The sequence below is a fragment of the Dermacentor andersoni genome, chromosome 10 (assembly GCF_023375885.2).
Source record: "Dermacentor andersoni chromosome 10, qqDerAnde1_hic_scaffold, whole genome shotgun sequence".
NCBI classification, from domain to species: Eukaryota; Metazoa; Arthropoda; class Arachnida; order Ixodida; family Ixodidae; genus Dermacentor; species Dermacentor andersoni.
In genome coordinates this window covers 58925675-58947121 of record NC_092823.1, presented here as the reverse complement: position 1 = coordinate 58947121, position 21447 = coordinate 58925675, and the positions used below count along the sequence as shown (strand labels likewise).

Here is a 21447-nt window from a genome sequence, read left to right as displayed (position 1 = left end):
AGCGTTAACAATGAAAACGAACGTTTCTTAGCCCCGCATTACAGCGCATGTGGATGTACACCATTGTTCGAGAAAAGAAAGTACTGTTCACGCAGATAGACAATCGCACGCACATGAAGGTGGAATAGGCTATCGTGTCACGTGAAGAATATCCATGCATAAGCCAGCCTTCCCTGGCCTTATCACGAACGCAGTTCATATTTTTAGACTAAGCCAGCGCGACTAGTGAGCGGTGATGGCAACATTGTTTCTTTATGTTTTTTCTTTCCTTCTGTTTTTTTGAGTATAAAAGTCCTTGTATCAGAGAATGAAATTTAAACTGGCCGTTTGCCCTCGTTTTTCCGTGTCCCTTTCGCGCTGCTCCACTCAGGTTTATTAAGCGTTATCATTTGTTACCCAGAGCAAAGATTTATTTGCTTCTTTCGCCTTCGATCTAGTATCTCACTTTCGGTCTTCGCACCCATGCGAAGCAAATGGATTTTACAGGATATAGTTCTTCTTTCGCCGCGGATATTTTGATCACGCCATCATGGAATAGACTAGGATTTCATCTGCATGCTGTGCTTCACTGGCGTTTGCTCGCTGGCGCTGGAATTCGATTATTTCTATCTCTTCATGAAGCCGTCACTGTGGCGCCATGATCATCTTGGCTACTGATTCGCGGCCACACAAATGACTATGCTGTCGGTAGCCTTCATGATTCCACCGACGGGCTCAATTTGCACATACACGGTGATAATTTTTAAGTTTTATGAAATCTTTAAAAGCTCCCTGTGGCAAATACCATAATTCCTTCCTTGAGCGGGATTGTTCAAAGAGGCGGACATTACCAGCAGGAGGAATCAAAACACATGCTCAACTAATTAACAAAAATTCACCTAATAGCATGGTAACTAGTGGCCTTACGGCACACATTTCTATTTACGAATTGTAGTCTCTGAGATTGCGATGTGTATGAAGTTGAAATCAATTTTCATGATGATGCTAGTTTCTAGAAAATATTTTCCAAGGTATGAGAATAAATAGATGGGCTTTCCGCTTACTTCTACGCTTATATGTATGAAAGATTGCTTTCCTAAGAAAGTAAACCTAACAATACCATATTTTTACGTCGGGTTTACTGGCGCAAATCCCCAAGTTCGCGTCACTCTGGAAATTAATTCCAAGAGGACGAGCGTCGCAATCTCACCGGCTACGATTCGTAAATTGCAATATGCACCATAAAGTAATAATTTCGCAAGATAATTAGCTAATTCTTCCTAATATTTTAAATGTGTGTTTTCATTTCTCCTGCAAGCAATGTCGGCCTATGTGAATTATCCAACTCAAGGACTATAATTAGGTCTTACAAACTTTATGCCTACTTTTATTTAGCTTAATAGGGTGATGGTTTGTGCTCGTCGGTTTTCCATGTGACTGAGTGGTGCAGCGCGATGCGGGAAAGGGACACAGAGAAACGAGGAGAAGCGTTTATTTCGAAGTGAAATTTCACTGTCTGACACAAGGTTTTAAATAGAAGAAAATAAAGCAGAAGAAAAGGAACAGAATTCGGTTATCGGCAAACAGGCTGTTTTTCAAAATTACATAAAACTTGGAAACAATCACCCCGCATATTTTGTCATCGGCAAGATAAAGCGAGCACAGTTGTTCAAGTTTGCAATACTAGCACTGAATTTGAAGGCTGGCTCGTAATCGACGCAGATGGGCGCAGCGTTGGAGCACTTAGCTGTCGCTAGGAGCTTGTTTCTCGTGACTCAGTTAAACTCAGTGGGTAAAGAAAATCTATCATATATTCCTTGCGGTTGAAGAGCGTGATATATTTATATTTAAACTGTGCAGAAAATCATGCTGGTCGTGTAAAACAACAACGGAAATGTGAAGTCTCGAACGAAAGTTTAAGGATCGTGCAAGCTCGAGACAAACTGCATATCCGTTCCACCTAAGCGCGTGACACAGGCTGTTGAGCGGAGGGTTGTAGCGGAAGTGATTTTTTTTTTCTTTTGTCGCGTGGGGCAATTTTCTCATCACTGCGTGATGGCTTTTGTCACTTGCTTGCTAGAAAATTTAAATTATGGGATAAAACACGTTGGCGGGCTAGTTGGTTTGAATCCATGATAGAGTGTGTATGCGTGACTGAACGAGGACGTAGAAATAAACATAGAAAGAGGCAGCACCATCGCTGTGTATCTGTCTCTTTCTACGGTCTCGTTCAGTCGCGCTTAAACACTCTACCGTGGATTCAAACCAACTTGCCCGCCGACGTGTTTTATTCCATAATTCAAATCATCAATCAAAACCGAATTGTTTATAACCGTGATCTACCGCATTCCGGAAGCGCTGCATCTGGAACAGCCTCGAGGGTCTTGTCATAGAGAAATAAATTCCGCAAGAGCGGACACTCACATACAGCCCAGCAGCCGAATTGACTGTAGCACACCAAGCGGCTGAGATTAACTCTTCCCGGTTTGGGTTTACGGCCCACGTTTTTTGAAAACTACTTGCATGCGCTACGCTGGCTCTGCTACTCGGCGCTTTTTTTTTTTTTTGCTTTCTTGCTTCTGCTGCTTAATCGCACGCGGTTTAGAGCGGAATCATTTAAAGATGATTGTGAACGTTTTTTACAAAACTCCATCGAATCTGTGCCAGGTGCTGTTTCAGAAAGTAGGCGCAAAACACCATGTAAATGAGGAAATGTTTATTTCACTCCGTATGAATGCTCGTTCCGGGCTTTTTGTGCCTTTACCTAATGTAGGCGCAGAAGGTAAGCAGCAGTAGTTCCCGCGCGAAGCTCCACCAGACGGCAGCAGCTGAAAAAAGTAAATAATAAGCATGTATCATTTTGTTACTTAGCCTTTATAGGAATACGGCGTGTAGAGCAGAAACTTGCGAAAGTGGTGAATGGGCGAATTATAAAAAGCATTTCGCTATTACATAAATGGCGTCGAAAATACCCTGACTCATTCCAAGGCGTACTAATAAATTATGAAGACAACGTCTTATTTCCAAGCATTCCCGCATTCCCGGGCATTATTTCCTGCGCTTAAAGAGCACAAATGCATGGCCGAAGGCGCGTTTCCAAAACAACTTGGCCGCAGCCTACGCGTATGTACGCTACATTAGCAAAGGTGGCTACAACACAGGCTCTCAGCCAGGCCCTGCTAGATGGTCGCGGAATGCCTTCAGTTCAAACAAACGAGAAATGCGCGGGTGAAAAGTCTGTTTTAGTTGTTCAGAAGACAGAATTTCCGAGTTATTGGTTTTTGAGCTCGTCGGCGTTATCATTTCCGCGTTCTGCTAGTGCAACAGACACATAACAGTGTTATCACTCTTGGTAATCGCTCGTAGCGCCTTCGACAAGCGTGAGTACCGAAAGAAGGTACATGTTGCGGGGCCATGCAAAGCGTCACAAACTTGGCTCACTAAGATTTAGTACACGCCAAACTAACTGACACCACGGCCCCACAACGCCAGGCACGGCGAGCGTGCCTCAAAAGTATCGCAAAAAGCAACGAAATTAATTACAATACATTTGGAGGTAAAAAATGCGTCATGAACTTGCCCCAGTAAGATTCACTACACACGAAATCAACTACGTCACACGGCCGAGCAGCTTTCAAAGCAGAGCTTTCTTGGCCTCCTCCTTTGCCGTTTCCACTGCTGCTGCTGCTGCTGCTGTCCGGCGCGCCGCGTCGAGAGGGTGGTTCAGACCGTGCGTATACACGACAAGAGCGAGTCAGAGAGGCAAGGTGACACGAAAAAATCGTTTTAGAGCGCAGCTCTTTGGCGTCCGTTCCTGGGTTTCGCGTCGTCGTCGGCGTTGTCGTCGGCCTCGTAACCAGCTCCGCCCCCCTTTCATCCCCCCAGCGCTAGCAGCGACCGACTGATACCGCTGGATGCCGCTGACGCCGCTAGAGAGTCAAGATAACGTGACTGCATAGAACACCGTCGCCTTTCTTCCTTTCTTCGCTCCTCCTCCAATGCAACCACTGTGCGGTGGCAATCAGAGAGCCAGATCGGTGGCGGCGGATCTGTATATGTGCACCGCCCGAGCCGAAATTGTCGCTGCCGTTCGCCCTGTGCGGTGGCAATCAGAGAGCCAGATCGGTGGCGGCGGATCTGTATATGTGCACCGCCCGAGCTGAAATTGCCGCTGCCGTTCGCCACTGCGAAATTATCTGCCAGTTCTTTCTGAGCCATGAGCGAGACGACCGATGGAAGTCCTCCGTCTGCTGCTGCTGCTGCTGCTGCTGCTAAACGAGCTGCCAGAGCAGAGGCCCAGCGCCGTCGCCGTCAGAATCCAGAGGTGCGTGCCGCCGAAGCAGAAGCTTACCGTCGCCGCCGTCGAGATGATCCAGGAGTACGCGTCGCCGAAGCAGAGGCTAAGCGCCGCCGCCGAGAAGACCCTGCCGTTCGCGCCGCCGAAGCGGAGGCTCATCGCCGCCGTCGAGAGCAACCAGCAGTAAGCGAGGCTGAAGCAGAAGCTCATCGCCGCCGCCGAGAAGACCCTGCAGTTCGCGCCGCCGAAGCGGAGGCTCATCGCCGCCGTCGAGAGCAACCAGCAGTAAGCGAGGCTGAAGCAGAAGCTCATCGCCGCCGCCGAGAAGACCCTGCCGTTCGCACCGCCGAAGCGGAGGCTCATCGCCGCCGTCGAGAGCAACCAGCAGTAAGCGAGGCTGAAGCAGAAGCTCATCGCCGTCCCGTTCATCCCGTTCCTCTCGCTCGTAACGCGTCCCACGGCTGTGACAACCTCGCGAGGCACTTGTATAGATCTCGTCTTTGAGAATCAAGCATTGGTGTACCAAGTCGAACATATATCAGTCTATTTCTCCGACCACAAAGCTTCCTTCATGACTGTCAAGAACTGTTAGTGGAGTCTTTGTTAAAGGAATACGTGTGAAAAATAAAAAAAAAAATTCTGTGATAGCGCATACATGTGTTGCTCGATTTCTTTGCCTCAATCTATCGACAAGGTGAAACAGCTTATTTGCTGCGCTCAAATTTCGCATTAGGAAGTAACGTAATCGTCGGTAATTTTTTTACCCCACTGCGCCGAATGTGCACAATGCCCTCTGGAGCTCCCTAGGCGTCGCCACATTAGCCTCTTGACAACGGTAATTATCCGCGACTCCCCTGAGAGGCATTGCAGAAACTGCAGCGCTTCCCTTTCTCCTAACGGGCGAGTCCAGAGGGGACGTTGATAAAACTGTATAGAGGAGGGAGGACAAGAGGCAGTTCCCATGGGAGGGAGAGGGTAGTGACGTGAGTAAGGAAGGAAACCCTGCTACTATACGACAGCGATTGTGGGAAAATAACATAAGCTTAAGTTGAAGGTACGGTTACGTACGTTGATATTGCTGAAAAATAAACAGTATGCGAACATGTCAAGCGGGCAAACTACGCGGTATGCAGGAGCAGAGCCGCCATAATTGAAGCACCCCGCAGGGTCCAGGCGACACTACGGAAGCAGTGGACCGTCAAATCATCACTTCTGCGTCCGCCACTGTAGCTTTGCGGCTGTGGCATTGCTAGAATTCGCGAATTTGATCCCAATCGCGGCAGCCGCATTTAGATAGGGGCGAAATAGAAAACGCGCGTGCCTTTTGACTTTAGGACACGTTAAAGAACACCACGGTGTCAAAATTAATCCGGAGTCCACCACTACAGCGTGCCTATTTTTTTTTCCTGTTTACAGAGAGGAAAATACTTTTTCCTGTCTGTTTCTATTGCAGGGCACTGAATAAGAACATGGACCACTGTCAAGCTATCGCCGCACCTACTACAAGAAGGAGAATCCCGCCAGTCAAGAGGTAGGAGTGAGTAGTGTAAGTGTGTCCTATTCTTAATCGGCAAAGAAGCGCTTCCTTGTACCGTGCTGTTTTCTCACGTATCCAATTCCGTAGTTTTGGTTTTATGATGTGTAACTTATTCAATGTTTGCGCATCCCACTCTGCTTGCCAATGTTTCCTCAATTTACGGCGCAGAAAGAGCTTTAGGTCTGTGGCAGTAATGGGGATATTTCCATCTGTGTAGCGTTTTCTTCAACGTAGCGTTTTCGTCAGCAGCTACGTTGCCTTTTATACATTTATGGCCAGGTATCCAGCATAGGATAATCGCTTGGTTGCACATATATGCGGTACACATCAAGTTATACAGCTCATTCAAAACGGGATTCTTATGCTTTCGTAAAAGCGCCGGAAATTGTCCCGGTAAGGCTCAGCACAGGCGAAACTGCGTCTCTAAGCCAGGTGTGGCGAGAGTACCCAAAAACTACCGAAATAAGTTACAATAGTGCTGGGGCTCATAGAAAGCGTAGCAAACAACTTCCAGTACGAGTCAATAACTGAAATTAACTACGCTAGGTTGGCCGAGCCGTTTTTGGCTAACTGCGTCACGAGTCTCGGTTCGGTTCCTTAAAGGGCCGAAATTGGGTGAAATGCGTCGCAGACTGTCTAACGAAATTTCCCACCTTGCCGTAGTCCAATAGTGCCGTGCTGCCGTGTCGAAGTGGAGAAGGAACGCACTAATACGCCGGGAGCCCAACAAACACGCTACATCCAAAAGAGACGGGTCGCCTAATGGGCGAAATTCACACGAGCAATGGTCTCGGTGCCTTCGGTGGCCAGTCTGGCGCATACTCATGCATCTGTCGCGTTTAGCGTGCCGTTTGCTTGTAGCTAGGTAAAGGTAGAAAAACAAGTCGCAAAGTTTATTTATACGGAAAGGCTTTTAGTTTTAGCGGGAAAGAATAAAAAAAATGAGTGTTTTAGTTTGGCGTTTGTAAGTTCCACTCAGCAGTGGAGCGGAAGCGCTAATGCGCATGCGCCCTCTGCTTAGCCGCAAGCGGGCTAGCGGAGCGTACTGGGCAGCGCTTTGGCTAGCGTTGGCGTGAGAAAGGATTGGATTGGATGCAGAGGAGCAAGAGCGCAGGCTATCACGTGGTGTTTCATAAGACTGCGCTTTATTTTTCATTTGATGAAATGGACCGCTAACGCATTACAAGCGCACGTCTAGATAGTTCTTGGACAAATAAGTTATATATATTCGTTTTACTTTATTAAAGTGATCAATTGGGTGTTTTTGTTTTCTTTCATTAGCCTGAATTTGGCCAGGGGGCGCGGCAACCACGAAAGGCCCGCTCCGCTACTCTAAACGTATAACTAAAACATGAAAATCGCCCGCCCCTCCGCTGGGGCTTAGCGGGGCAACTCGAAGTGGAGCGGACCGTAAAGCCGCTCAACTAAAATACTCTAATAAAACGTTGTCTGTAAGTTCACTTCACATTCTTTTTGTTTTCAATGCACGCGTCCAACTGACGGATGGGATTACCACTAGGCGTGACGTGTTTCCTGTTGCCAGCTCTCGCCGAGTGTCCGCTGTTGATAATTTGTTTTCTCTATGGCCTCATTTTGAAAGCGATGTATGACGGCGACAGAGAACACGGACAGCTGACAGCCTCGTGTGCTCCGTGTTTTCGCCGCTGAGTTCCCGTTGAATAGAGACCCGTGGGTCCCAATCTTGAAAGCAGTGTGCGATGGTGGCCCTGTGCGGCGAGTGCTCTGTGTTCTGGAACGAGAGGCAGCAAGAAGGTAAATTCGCTCGCTGATACGGGCGCCGTCATAAAGCGATAGTCGTGCGGGACGGACGGAGGGGACAAATAGCTGCTCTCGTTGGGTAAGCATAGAAATGCTTACGCATTTAAAACCTATACAAGAGCACCCTCCGTGCGATCACTGGGCTAATGAAGCACACGTGGAACGAGGACTTGCTCAAGCTGTTAGCGATACACTCCAAAGGCGACGTAAACAGTCAAGCGCGAATTCCAATGTGACCTTAGGTGGAAAACACTACCGAAGAAAAATAAATCGCGGCATAGTAAATCGAAATCCACGCGAGGACGGGAGACGAGTAAGCGACTGCAACCCTCCCTTTAGAAGCACCACAGGGCATAAGGAGGCAGCAGAGCCATGTCGGTAGACGCAACATGCAAGCTAGAAAATTAATTTGAAAAAGCGGTGAACAAAGAAGGCTTCTGCACGCCACTGAAACGCCAGCAGACGCAGCAAGGAGAACTGAATTAAGCACCATGGCCCGGGTTAGCACATCGGCACCACAACAAAGTGGCTATAGCGAATACCAGTATCCCGTAGTTGGAAACATACCCGCATAATTTTTAGCGATATTGCGAGCGCTGCACATCATTGTCCTTCACATGGGGGACATTTAATATCAGTGTGCGAATGTATCGTCATTTCCTTGCTCGTAGGAAGTAGTTGCAGAATTCATGGTGCATTAGACAGAAGATGCTTTGGCCAATGACAAGAAAGCTAATGAGTATACATGATTACGGGTAAATGAGGAAATGCTATGGACAGTGGGGCAAACTGGCACGAGTGGAGGAAAGACTGCTGGACATGCAGTCGCCGCACAAGCGTGTGACTAGACCCCAACGCAGCGATGGCCTTGCAGTAGATCATCCGCCGCGTATGAAGGAGGTACCGAGCTGAAACCCCGGTGCCGCCGGGAACCCATTGGTGTTTCTGAATGCGTAGAGACAATCCCGGGTGCGGTGCTCGACTCTCGGGGGGAGCCCACACCTTGAAAGGGAGGCCAATAGATATTTAAGTTGCCTCTGGGCGACTCTTGTCCAACCACAGGCGGCCTTGCTGAAGGGCATCTACCGTGGCTGTGAGACACAAGTGCTGCCGCCGGAAACTTACCCGTTAAATAGGTACAAGCGCGCTTTCGGCCTGGCGCTCGGCCATTACGGGAGCAACGTTTGGAAACTGGTGCTTATCCCCAACCCGTAGGCGTCCCCACCTCAATATGTGCATTTGGATTGCCACATGGGAAATTATAACCATTTTCCATATGGCCGAACCTACTTTATAGCGCTCACGAAGGTTCTGACCAGAAGGTAAGGCGCAGAGTCCTTTGCCTAGCGTATCACCCCAGAAGAAAGCCGAACGTCTGGCCGGCGTACACCTGCGTCCATTTAAGCTAGTGGATGCCCGGAGGCGGTGGGAATTGAACTCGCAACCTCCCGCAGCCGAGAAGGGTGCTCTAAAACTCGGCCGCGGTTGCGGTCATACAGAAGCGAGTGGGCCTGAGTAGAAGTACAACACCCCAAGCCACAGCTCATTGCGTCAACCTGGCGAAGTGAAATCGCTACCAAAAGACGTGGGCCGAAGGCTCGCCTAGCTGAGAATTGATGCAATAAATTCCTACCGATATGAGAGCACGTAGCAAAGAAACTCCTAGAAACTACATAATAAACCCTCTGTGTTTTCCTGGCGAAGAATGGACCGTGTAAAGAAATATACCACCAGTGCATGCCGTGATAACAAAACTGCGCGAGGCATTGTGCAGCATTTAGTTGTTGAGAGCATCTAAAGGGCTCCCGCATTTATTATCGTTTAAGTCACAAGGCGCCCTTATATGGAAATAGACGGGTTAGGTATAAGCCCGACGTCCGGCGTCTCTTCCTAGAAATTCGCAAACGCATCCTTGCATAACTTATTCATTATTGCTCTCGCAAGCTTGCCCTCGCTCACAAAATAGGAGTTCGACGTCGGTTTGTCCTGGGAGGTTAATATATTTAACACGCTGGAGAAATCCACGCAAAGCAAGAGGCGCCGCGTATAACGTGTACAGCTAAGCTACCCGTCGCGCTGCTGCGCAGCAAGTTATTCGGGCATACAGGTGCGCTTGAGCGGCGCGATTTACCCCGTTCTCTGTCACGCTAAGCGAAGCTTTGTTAACGTTGGGTCTCTTGTGGGAAACAATGGCTTTTGTGATAATGACAGGGCAGGTAAAATAAGAAAGTTTCTAGAAAGGCTGGCTTTTGAGAAACAGGCACATCAAGGAGTTGGAAACACCAGTTTTTCGACTCAGGGAGCGAACGTTGGGCAGAAGCTTCTGATTTCGTATTGGCTGCGTCATATTTTTGAAGCGAAGGTTTATTTCTTTTGCGAAGTGCCTGCTAAGTTAGAGTTTACGTCGATTCATTCACATGATTAGAACATGATTTTTTTTTCTCTTTGGACTCCTTGCACTAAGAAATATAATATTAGAGTCTTATCTCCCTTTCTTTTCAATGTAGCTATGATTGGCCTGCCAGCAAAACTAGAACATATAGAAGGATTACAGCATAGCCTGTACGCCGATGATATCACCCTTTGGATAACAAGTGGAAGTGATGGGCAGATAGAGGAAATTCGCCAAACAGCCCTACATACGGTTGAGAAATATGTCGCGGATAAAGGCTTGAGATGCACTTCGCAAAAATCACGATTACTTCTATACCGACTGACACGCAGGGGCCGTAAGAGTTCTTCGGATAAACGAAACATCACACTTTTTGTAAATGACAACCGAATACCTATTGTCGACAGCATTAGAGTCCTCGGACTCCACGTATCAGCGAATGGTCACAACGGGGAAAAAATCAGAATACTATAAAACAGCGCACAACAAAGAATGAGACCAATTAAGAGAATAGCTAATCGCCATTATGGGATGAAAGAAAACAATCTGATACGACTAGTGCAGGCTTTTGTCATTAGCCGCATAGTATATGTAACCCCTTACCTAAATCTCCAAGCAGCAGAAAAGACAAAAATCGAAGGCATCATTAGACGGTCATTCAAACAAGCCATAGGTTTGCCGATCAACACATCGAGTGACAGGCTCCTAGCCTTAGGTGTCCACAACAAGCTCGAAGAACTGATAGAAGCCCATACGATAGCGCGATGCGAAAGACACACACAAACACCTACTGGCAGACACATACTTAACAAGCTTAGAGTTACATACGCATCACAGTATGGCACTAAAGTAGACATTCCCCACGACATAAGGAAGCAGCTGATTATCCCACCGGTACCCAAAAACATGCATCCCGAACACCACAGCGAAAGGCGGGAGGAAAGGGCAAGGCTATACAGAGGAGATTCCAACGCTCTCAGGACGTGGTGTACGTCGACGCGGCAGAGTACATGACTAATCAGAATATGTCTATTGTTGCAGCGAACTCGGAAGGTGACCTTAAGGTCAGCGGATCTATTAAAACCAACAGAGCCGAGGTGGCTGAGGAATGGGCCATTGCTCTCGCAATGGCTTCCAAACTGGCCACGATAATAGTCAGTGATTCTAAAACCGCCATATTAAATTACGCAAAGGGGCGCATTTCGCCGGAATCACAACGTATGCTGGCAAACTTCCGCGGTCAGCGGGTTGTCTATATCATCTGGGCGCCTGCGCACTCCTCCTTCCCCGACAATGAGGCGGCCGACACTGTGGCTCGAGGACTCACAAGCCGAGCCATCGGGGCGTCGCGGCTGGGGCTGACAGGGGACCGGATGGTTGGCTACAGGGAGATAACTAACCATTACAGATTGGGCAGGGTGCGTTTTCCTCCCACACATCCGTTACATCCGTTAGCAGGCGGTGGCATGGCGCCTCCTTCAAACAAATACGCATCCAAATCCGGTGACTTATAATCATTATTACCCAGACCAATATTCGGCGAAATGTAAATTTTGTCAAGAAAGGGTGGACCTGGATCACATTATCTGAGCCTGCCCTAGAGCACCCCGACAGGGCCGAAAAATGAAGGATCGGAAGCAGTGGGAGAATGTGTTGCTCAACTCGGACCCCGAAGACCAACTTTTGGCCGTCCAGCAGGCCGAAGATGCCGCTAGAGCTCAAGGGCTTCTGGCCGCCATCTAGGCGGGGTTGGCCCCCCACGAATCTGCCGGCTATATAAATAAAAGGAATTTCTCTCTCTCTCTCTCTGAAGGCGCAGCAAGACGGTGTGTCATCACAGGCTTTCTCCCGCTACTAGAGCACTTGTACTTTCCATGACACATCATGATGGTTCTGACGCCAGCGGTGACGACGAGAAGGAAAGCTCCCCGTAGGTGTCCAAATAACGTTCTGGATTAAAAAAAAACTCGCACGGTCGAACGCAATAACAGACCATGAATGAGGCTAAGCATGTTTTAGTTACGTAGCAGCGTTACCGGATAACGGAATCACCCCTTGCTACCTGTAGTGGGCCTGTCAAACAGGCTACGACTCAGGAGGTTATCGACGAAAACTTTCCGAAAAAAGAAACACAGTCATTGCGTGAACTGTTTAAGGAGACTTTCATTCACGCAAAAGGCAAGCTGCGCATTGCTCATGGTACGAATCGTCTCGAATATAAGCCAATACTTTCTTGCGCACAGATAGCGTACCTTTGTTAGATAACAGAAGATGAGCTATGGAATATAATAAGTAGAATGAAGACGTTCAAAGCACCTGCTTTTCATAATATCCGCGTACGAGATCTGTACTACAACTTTAACAAACTAAAAGGCGTGATTTTGAAAGTACCAAACGGAATACTATAAACCGGAACGATGGCCAAAGAATTGAAAATTTCGATAGTGAGACCTGTCTACAAAAGTATAAAGAAAAGGGACTGCGCAAACTACAGACCAATTTGTATTATATCTGCCCTGGCTCATATTTTGGAAAAACACGTGGCATCCGTTATGCAGTCTTTCTGAGATAAATATTCTTTAAATAACCTGGCACAGTATGGGTTCAAAAAGGTCCGGAACGCAATTACGCTCTTAGAAGAATTCTAGGATCACGTTAACACAGCAATTCAAAACAATCCCCTTATGCTACCAAAATATTATCAAATGCATTTGATACTATTTCTCACGTGTTATTGTTGCAAAAGTTGGACAACTTAGGTTTCAGGGCCCGATTTCATCAATTCCTTTAGGGATATTTCAAAGACAAATCACAGTGTGCTAGAATTGAAAACAAATGGAGTGAATTTAAAGCAATAAAATTCGGTGTTCTGCCCGGAAGTACTCTGGCCCGATTACTATTTAATAACTACGTCTCTGAACTGGGTTTTTTGTAGTTAAGATGAAGAGTCTTCCAATATACAGATGACATAGCATTAGCACTAGAATTAACTGATTTCGATTGTGGGTGCGAAATGTTTCAACAGGATGTGTGCAGGGTAATAGACTGGCTGACGCAAAATTCAGTATATCTAAATCTGCAAAAACGAAGCTTATCTGTTTTAGAAACCCGCACAAACGACTGGTACTAAGTGAGTCTCTATTTTTACATAACTCACATTGCGACCCGTGCACATGTAATGCAATACCATTTGAACATGCCATCAAGTATTTCAGAATAATATTTGATGAGCATATAACATGGAAAGATCATGCGCAGTATATATGTAACAGGCTTAGAGCTGTGTCTTCGATGAAGTACAACTAAGAGGTGAAACTTCGATGTACTTGAGGCGCAACATATACATGGCACTGGCTGAATCTGTTATAACCTACGGTATTACATTGTATGGAACTTGTTCTGATCACAAAATGGGAGCCATAATCTGCATAATTAAAAGAAAGGTAAACAGTATAAACTACGGAACTACGCTACAACAGGCTGACAAGGAGGAGCAATACAATAGGCTTGGCATACTAGAAATGCGTGAACCATTGTATTCCACTGTGCTCACACGTCATTACTATGCAAATGATTTGGAAGTACCTGTCAAGAAAAAACGTCTCCATCAGAAAGAGATTAAGCCACGATGCTTTACAACTATGGGAAAAAGTTAAGGCGATATTACGTGCAACAGATATTTAATAAACTTGGTGAAGCGTTTGGAAATTTCAAAACTAAACGAAAAATGATTAAATCAATAAAGAAATGGTGCTCATCTTTGCACATAAATCACTGATAGCCTCTTGCATGTAGAAGGCTACTTTCTTGGGTTTGCGCCTTAGATGTTCTGTGAGTTGTGATAAGGCTCATTTCAAGGTATTGTGGTGTCCTTTATTTATTTATTTACTTAGCTTAATTTTTCCTCGAGTTCTGCTCATAAATGCTCATTATGTCTCGATAATTTTGTATAAGATGCATAGTGTGCCTTACTTCTTTGTTTTGTGCCACGCATTCAGTGATTCACCGTGCTGCCTGAACAACCAAAGGCACGCTGTGCTCAGGTTGGACCGGAAATGAGAACCTATGTACCAAATGAAGATGAATACATTTTTCTTTGATTTTATTTTATTGTTATTCCGTCGACGTCCTTGGCTATCAAGTACCATAACAGCATGGGAGGACACAAGATTATATCACGTATAGACAGAGGCAACAGACGTATCAGAATGACTACAACTCCTGAATAAACTTCACTTCATAAATATGGCGTGTGGCTACGTTTCTTGAATTCTAATGGCATTAGCATGAACAGTCACCGTGACATAAATTCTGCGATATTTTGTGGGATTTCACACAAAAGCAGAAGCGCGCAGGTCATTTTCTGTTTTTGTGTTTGGCTTTTAATAAACAGCAATTGATAAGCAACACTCGCCTGGTGTCGTATTTATTGTGCTCTCATTGCTTCTAGCGCTGATTTCAAATGTCTCACTCCAGTCTAGCTTCACCGTTCTATCTTAGCATAAATGTGCAGATGGCATGGCCCTTGCACCAGAAAACACCACACGTCACCATCATGTCCAGATGGCAGTCTTAATGGTAGGAGCTTTTGACTTCACTTCACCGCTGCAGGTACATTGCATTGTTTTTGTATCTACTTGCTCATCGCGAAGTGCATTTGCTCACAACGACCACGGTTCTCAAGCAAGAGCAAGCTTTCGTTCATCTGAATTACCGAGATAGTAGTATTCCTGCCAAAAAGCGGCTGAACTGCTATTATCGTAGGTATTATTCATTTCTGTAATAATGCTGAAATACGCGAGAAGAAAACGGTACTTTCTCATGTGATATATCTGTCGACAGGAGGAGAAATTTGAGAAGCTGCATGTGGTTTACTCCTGGCTAGTGTCGCTGCACGGTCGCCGGCATTCAGTTTCCATTTAAATTAAAAATAAATTATCGGGTTTTATGTGCCAAAACCACTTTCTGATTACGAGGCACGCCGTAGTGGAGGACTCGGGAAATTTCGACCACCTGGGGATCTTTAACGTGCACCTAAATCTAAGTACACGGGTGTATTCGCATTTCGCCCCTATCGAAATGCGGCCGCCATGGCCGGGATTCGATCCCGCGACCTCGTGCTCACCAGACCAACACCATAGCCATGGAGCAACCACAGTTTTCATTCAAGGTGCCACTTAAGGCACGCACAATAGGATTGGGAAATTTGTGCTTGTTTTTGCGGACACGGTATCTATTAGTTATATTGTTTTATGCAAACGACCGATGTTAGGGTGATGTACAAATCAAAGTTGAAGGCAGAGATGTTTAAAGTGACATCTACTACACCGCATTCGAGAGGAAAATTGATAAAGCCTACGCATCAATCGAAACTTAAGCCCCAGTCGAAGTGCTCCGTTCCTACACATCCGCCGCCAAGATTTGCAAGTGGCCGCACTGTCTAACACTGCCAGGGTTAGTTTTATGTACTGAAACACAAACATCCCAGAAAATAGATGGGGAAACCGCGCCGCGGTACCTCACATGGGAACAGCATTGCACGCGTAATGTGCAGACGTGGGTTCGTATCCCACCTACGGCCAGTGGTTTTTTGATCCGCTTTGATTTTCATTTCATTATCATTTCTTTAACTTAATTGGAGCGTAAAAGTAATTTCCCCTATGTTGTCCTTGTTTTCTTTCATTCGTTGCTTTCTTATGAGTAATAAAGATCGGGCCCCTCGGTGTTCCTTCTTCTCGGTAATTAGAATAATAATAATTATATTGTTTGACATTCTTAGAAAAGCCTCTCTCTGGCAATTTGGAGCATTACAATCTGTTGAAAATATTTTTCGAGCCGCGCTGGTGCAATGGTACAATAAACATACTTGATAGCCACTGCGAGAACAACGGGTGACACAGAAGTAGGTCACAAGGTTTGCAATATTTTTCTCGCTGAATAAGTATTCATTCATTCCAGCTCGCCAACCATTCTAACCTACTACAATGAACGGTCGCTTTTTCAGCCACATCTGACCAATGGGCTGCATAGAAAAGAAAAAAAGTCTATGAATAGCCTCGTTAGAGGCATAACGTTGAGGCAGTTTGGTACTGCACATAATCGTTATTTCAGGAGGATCTGCTCCACCGTTTACATTACCAAGAAAGGTAAGCAGCGGATTTTGTTTTCACTAGCAGTATGTAACGTAGCATTATGTGTTGCCATAAATATTTAAGAGCCGCAATGTGCTGTGCAAAAAAAAAAAAAAAACATTATATATTAAGCAGGCAATCCCGTGTTCTCGCCCTGTGCCCTTTCTATGGACACACTGTCCTATGAAAGCAGGGATTGCACAAAACACACTTTTTTTCATTACGCGTTGCTTAGCTTATCTAAAAAACATACCACGCCGCAGTTCAGATATATACCGCTTTGTGAGCTGAAGGTCAAATGCGACAATTTGGTACATTTGAGTCATAGACAAGGCTGTACGAATAATATGCCACGAGTTTTAGGCAGAGGCTACACACTCAACACAAATACTACGCACGCATAATTTCGTCTTTAGTGTCTACCTGTTTAATCCATGCATCACCTTTAGCACATATGTCGTCAAAACCAACGCTTTGTCTATGACAAATTCACAGCTCGTGCATCAGTGCACTATTGGCGCACAGCACAGAACCTTCGCTGACTGATGTATCAAAACCGACGCGCATGACCTGTAGTTCTGACTTTAAAGACAGTCGACTCTGTTCGCCGCTATCGTTGTGCTTCGAGTGTCAGTTGCCTTCCTGGGCACAGATTCGTCCAATATGAAGTTAGTTTCGCAATTCACTGTGTTCACCGTTACTACAACCTGACACTATATAAAGGCAATGAGGTTTTGAAACACGTCCACCGTGACAAGTCCTAGATGAAGTTTTTTTCACCAAGGTGCTTGGGAACCATATGTTCTCGCCCGATACCAACGAAACGCGTCATAACCGTTTCTAAATTTCTGTCATGTGTCGTGACAATTTACAAGACATTAGAAATGCCAACCAGACAATATAACTATCGCATGATGCCAACCTGCGTTGCAGCCATATCCGTACGATCCGATTGGCGTCGATAAAACAATAGAGGCACTGCGTGTTGCTAGCTGCGGACGATCTTCCCCGAGCGCTAGCCTCAATACTTCTGAGTTGCTGACATCTTTCATTGACATGTAAACTGGAATACCATCCAAAACCTGCACAAGCCCGTACGCCCACGCCACTTTTCAATTAAGAATAACGTTTAGTGCACTCAAGATTGTTCATTACAGTTACTGCGGGTAACCACACGACATTCGTTGATGTGTGCGTTGCAACGTTACACTCTTGATGTTTACCTCTTGGGTCGCGTCTTGTCCCACAGCAACATTCGCCATCTGTCTCCCCCTCATTGCCGTTCTTTAAAGCTGCGAGCCTCGTGCTTCCAGATCACCAACGGCTTGCGCGTTCTCGGCGAGAAGCAGCATTCTTCACGGGAAAGCAACAAGCACTGTGTTTTCAAGAAAGGAAACGCAACCAATGCTGATGACAATTATTGTTGTGGGACAAGGCTATAAAGTTTTTTAAGAGCGTAGAAAGTGGGAGCTTGTAGGGAATAGAATATGCCTACACTGGCGTTTTCTTGGCGGCAGCTAAGTGAGTATGCGCATCACAATGGCCTACTCTTGGTAAGAGCAGAAACGGTATACCTGTCCAATCTATGGTAGGATGCGTTATTACAATGCGAGCCTCACTATGAAGCATGAAAAGTACCGCTTTGCTTAAGACTAGCTTCTGTTTTGGATCATGTCATCAGCAAATCTGGAGTCTGCCCTGATCCGCAGAAGGCATGTGCAATCGCCGAGTTCCCAGAGCCCACTGACAAGAAAGGGGTGCGAAGATTCCTTGGTTTGTGTGCCTATTACAGACGCTGCGTCAAAAACTTATCTCGCATCACCGAAGCATTACCTTGTCTCATGAAATCAGGTGTCGATTTCAAGCGGCAAGCGCCGCAAGCGCAACCCTTCTAACAGCATAAACATCGCCTGCAGTCACCACCAGTGCTCCCATACTGCGACGAAGACTCTGGCACCGAAAGCTACACTGACACAGGTAGCCTAGGCCTCAGCGCCGGGCTAGTCCAAACGAAAGACGGGTTCGACCGGCCATTGGTTAGGCCAGTCGGTCACTGGTAAAAGAGGAAGCGAATCATTCTACGTCGGGAAAGGAATGCCTTGCAATCATTTGGGCTACAACGAAATCCCGCCCTTATCTTTCTGGAAGGCCCTTTAAATTCGTTAGCGGCTGGCAAACTTAAAGGACCCTCCAGGACGCCTCACACGATACAGTCTGAGGCCTCAGGAATTTGACATAGTCGTCGTCTACAAACGTGGACGGAAGCACACTGATGGAGACTGCCTCTCAAGCGCCCCCATTGACGCGCCGCCGCAAGACGACGAGGATGACGACGCCTTCCTAGGAAGAAGCACGGAGGACTTCGCTGAACAACAACGAGCAGACCCCGAGCGAAAAACCTCATTGAGTATTAAGAAGACAATATCGACATTCTCCCTAGGGCATTTAGGCGAGGATTGTCTTTGTTTTCCCTGCATAATGATGTCTTGTAAACAACTTTTCATGAGTGCGTACCAACTACCTTAATGGTTTTCCCTCAGCATTGCGTCCAGAAGTACTGGGCACAATGTGTGCCTTGCATTCTCCGGGATGCAATCGAGGATACAGGAAATGTATTACTGGCGGCGCCTGACTACCGACATCGCCCGTTATGTCAAGACATGCCTAGGCTGCCAGCAACGCGTGAAACCGTGGACAAGACCAGCGGGATTACTACGGCCGATTGAGCCTCCTTGCTAACGATTTCAGCAGATGCAGATGGGATGTTGTGAGCGTGGTGTCATTGCCGACATAGAGTCGCATTCATCGTATTGTCCTTACAAAGTTGTCATGTCATTTACGTAATTGTTTCGCTGTCATGCATTGTTTGTCATACCTTCGTCGTGATGCCATCGTAGTAGGTCTATGGTCGTCATTCTAACTTGGTCATGTCATCATCATCACACAGTCATCATCATAGCAGTTTCGTCATCACACTTTCGGCATTCTATAAATGTCAATCCTCTTTGGTTATGCTATTATGATGTCGCCATTTGCGAACGTCAACATTGCGCCATCACACCATCGAAATCATGCATTTGTTGTTAGGTATCGTCATAAGGTCATCGTGGTAATGTCATCGTCGTCATACCAGCTTCGCAATCTGGTCGTCGTGGTAACGTGATCTTCACATCATCGTCATAATATAGAAATCGTCATCATATTGTCGCCATGCCGTCGTCATTTTAAATCATTTATAATTACATTGTCGTCATCTGGTCTTTGTTGTTTCTTCCACGTTAACGCGTTTGCGTCATAAGTAGTCATTATTCCGCCATGGTCATGCCGCATATGTGGGAATCAACGAAAGCCTCAGAACAGCCATTGCAGATGTTACATAAACGCTACCAGACGACTTGTCACAACATTGGTCCAGCGCTACTCCCATTAGTATCGAGAGCGATCGTGAGACGAGTTCTGCCTAAACGTTTTCGCTCTCGTAGCGTCCACTTCTGCTCAGTGATTAGGGGCTGGCACCACTGGGAAAATTAGACATTTTTTATGGCTTCAAGCTTACTTCCCCATCTACCGTGGCATCTTTTGTAAAAAGGAGAGTGCGCCAAAAATTTAGCTAGTTTTTTGCAAGGCAAATAAAAAGCTGCCACTGCTTTCATGTAACCCACTTCGAAAATTCTGAACTTACCACAAGGAAAGGTTACTTTGTGCTGTAGACAAATATCTCACTAACGCTCTTAGTTGCGGTGAAAAAATTACAAAAATGGCCAGTGGAAATTAGGTCCTTCACATCCATGACAAAAACGAGACGCATCCTCACAATAAGTGTCGACGTTAATGCGATTAGCGTTCAACAAATATAGCCACAAACCTTATTGCTTTAACCAAGCGGTATCATGTTCCCATAGATGGAACAGAGTGGTCATACGGAAGCCTGGGAGGGTCGCACGGCAACGCACGCCTTTAAATAAGGTGCTTCAATAGTGGCAATATGTTGTCACTCCATATTGCTTCGATGCTGAGCGCCTTACTGTCGACAGTCCTTGTGACATTAGTTCTATCGATCGCTTCTCAGCTGAAGAATCTTGTTGAAGACGGGATCGCGTCGAGAGGTGCGGAATGAAATTTCTGTTGCTCTATGAGAAAACGCGCATCAACTGTATGCATTATAGTATTAATATCAGCGATGTACATGCTGGGCTGCACCGGTTACGCTCACTCAGGAGACGCGCTTCTCTGCAAAAACGCAATAGCAAGGTCAACTTAGGGAACGTCAGATACAATGGATAGCTTTTTTTTAAGTACGCGAGATGTGCAAAGTTCTTTTGTCACCTTGCGTGTGTTTATAGGTCGAACTTACACGCTGAAATTCCGTAGAGGTAGTCCTGGACAAGCAAAATATTTCCAAGAGAAACGCTACCCGCGGGGCTGAGTTATTTCAGGAGACATTTCTGGCACACACTGTTTTTTTCCGTTACGCTTTATACGGACACTGGGTTCTAACAAACCGTAAGAGCAAACCCCATGATAAGCATACCATAGGTCAAAATATGTGGCCTTGAGTTTTTTTTTGTGGGAACTCCAATAAATACTACGAGATTATAAATGACCGGTAAAAGGAGGACACTCGTGTTTTTGCCCACGCGGAATCTTGAAAGCGGACGTGTAGCATATCTTAGCCGTAGCTTGTCATATTGCTTTCTAACTTTATTTGCCACGTAGTTTCTTACAGCAGAACAGTCGCAACCGAACCGCCATGATGAAGAAAACGACAACCATAATGATTTTTGTTGCCTTCTTCGTGATTAGGTAAGAAAAACTGTATGGAAGGTCCTGTGCTTACCGATCTACCGAGCAGAAAATGCCTATTCATATATCAATAGATAAACCTCTAACTTAGCATATTGCTTAAAATTATTAAGCTTTTCATATTCAGAATGTATATTGAAGTCTCTTTAAGAAACAAATATATAGAGAAACCATAATCAGTAATATAATTTTTGTTCAGAGGTATTAGGCGCAAGCAGGCATGCTTCGTGCTGAAAATGGGGAAGAAAACCTACCTAATGTTTAATGCTTTCCTAAACTAATATAGATCAAAATTCCTGGTACACTGAAGGACAAGCATATTGTTGCCGTCAGATATATTCCAATAGCTCACGCAGTCATTTGCCTGAATGCGAATGTTATAGGAATTGTAAGACTAATGTATTTTGCTTTCTTTGAAAGTCACTTGGGGTATTGCATTGACTCGTGGGGATGGGCTTGTAAAACAATAATAAATGCGCTTATCAAGCTCCAAAAACGCGCAATTAGAATTATGTCTAAGTATTACGAT

At 45.9% G+C, this 21447-nt stretch overlaps 3 long non-coding RNA genes across 4 annotated transcripts in view; 2 read left to right on the top strand and 1 right to left on the bottom strand.

Annotated features, from left to right (window-relative positions):
• The window catches only part of LOC129380668 (uncharacterized), a 36011-nt gene extending 21778 nt beyond the window's left edge, over positions 1 to 14233 (top strand). Inside the window, exons 1-3 of one of the 2 annotated variants that reach the window (XR_008608854.2) lie at positions 317 to 732; positions 5730 to 5822; positions 13983 to 14233. This is a non-coding gene — a long non-coding RNA (uncharacterized lncRNA). Of the gene's footprint in view, positions 1 to 316; positions 733 to 5729; positions 5823 to 13982 lie in introns of those variants that run through there. The other variant, XR_011890549.1, reaches the window with a different exon arrangement.
• LOC140213634 (uncharacterized) lies at positions 2681 to 17501 on the bottom strand. Its single transcript, XR_011890550.1, has 2 exons — positions 17339 to 17501; positions 2681 to 2807 (listed from the first exon to the last, which is right to left on the bottom strand). It is a non-coding gene; the product is annotated as an uncharacterized lncRNA (long non-coding RNA).
• LOC140213633 (uncharacterized) overlaps positions 15887 to 21447 on the top strand; it is an 18602-nt gene continuing 13041 nt past the window's right edge. The window contains exons 1-2 of the long non-coding RNA XR_011890548.1: positions 15887 to 16130; positions 20832 to 20918. This is a non-coding gene — a long non-coding RNA (uncharacterized lncRNA). The remainder of the gene's footprint in view (positions 16131 to 20831; positions 20919 to 21447) is intronic.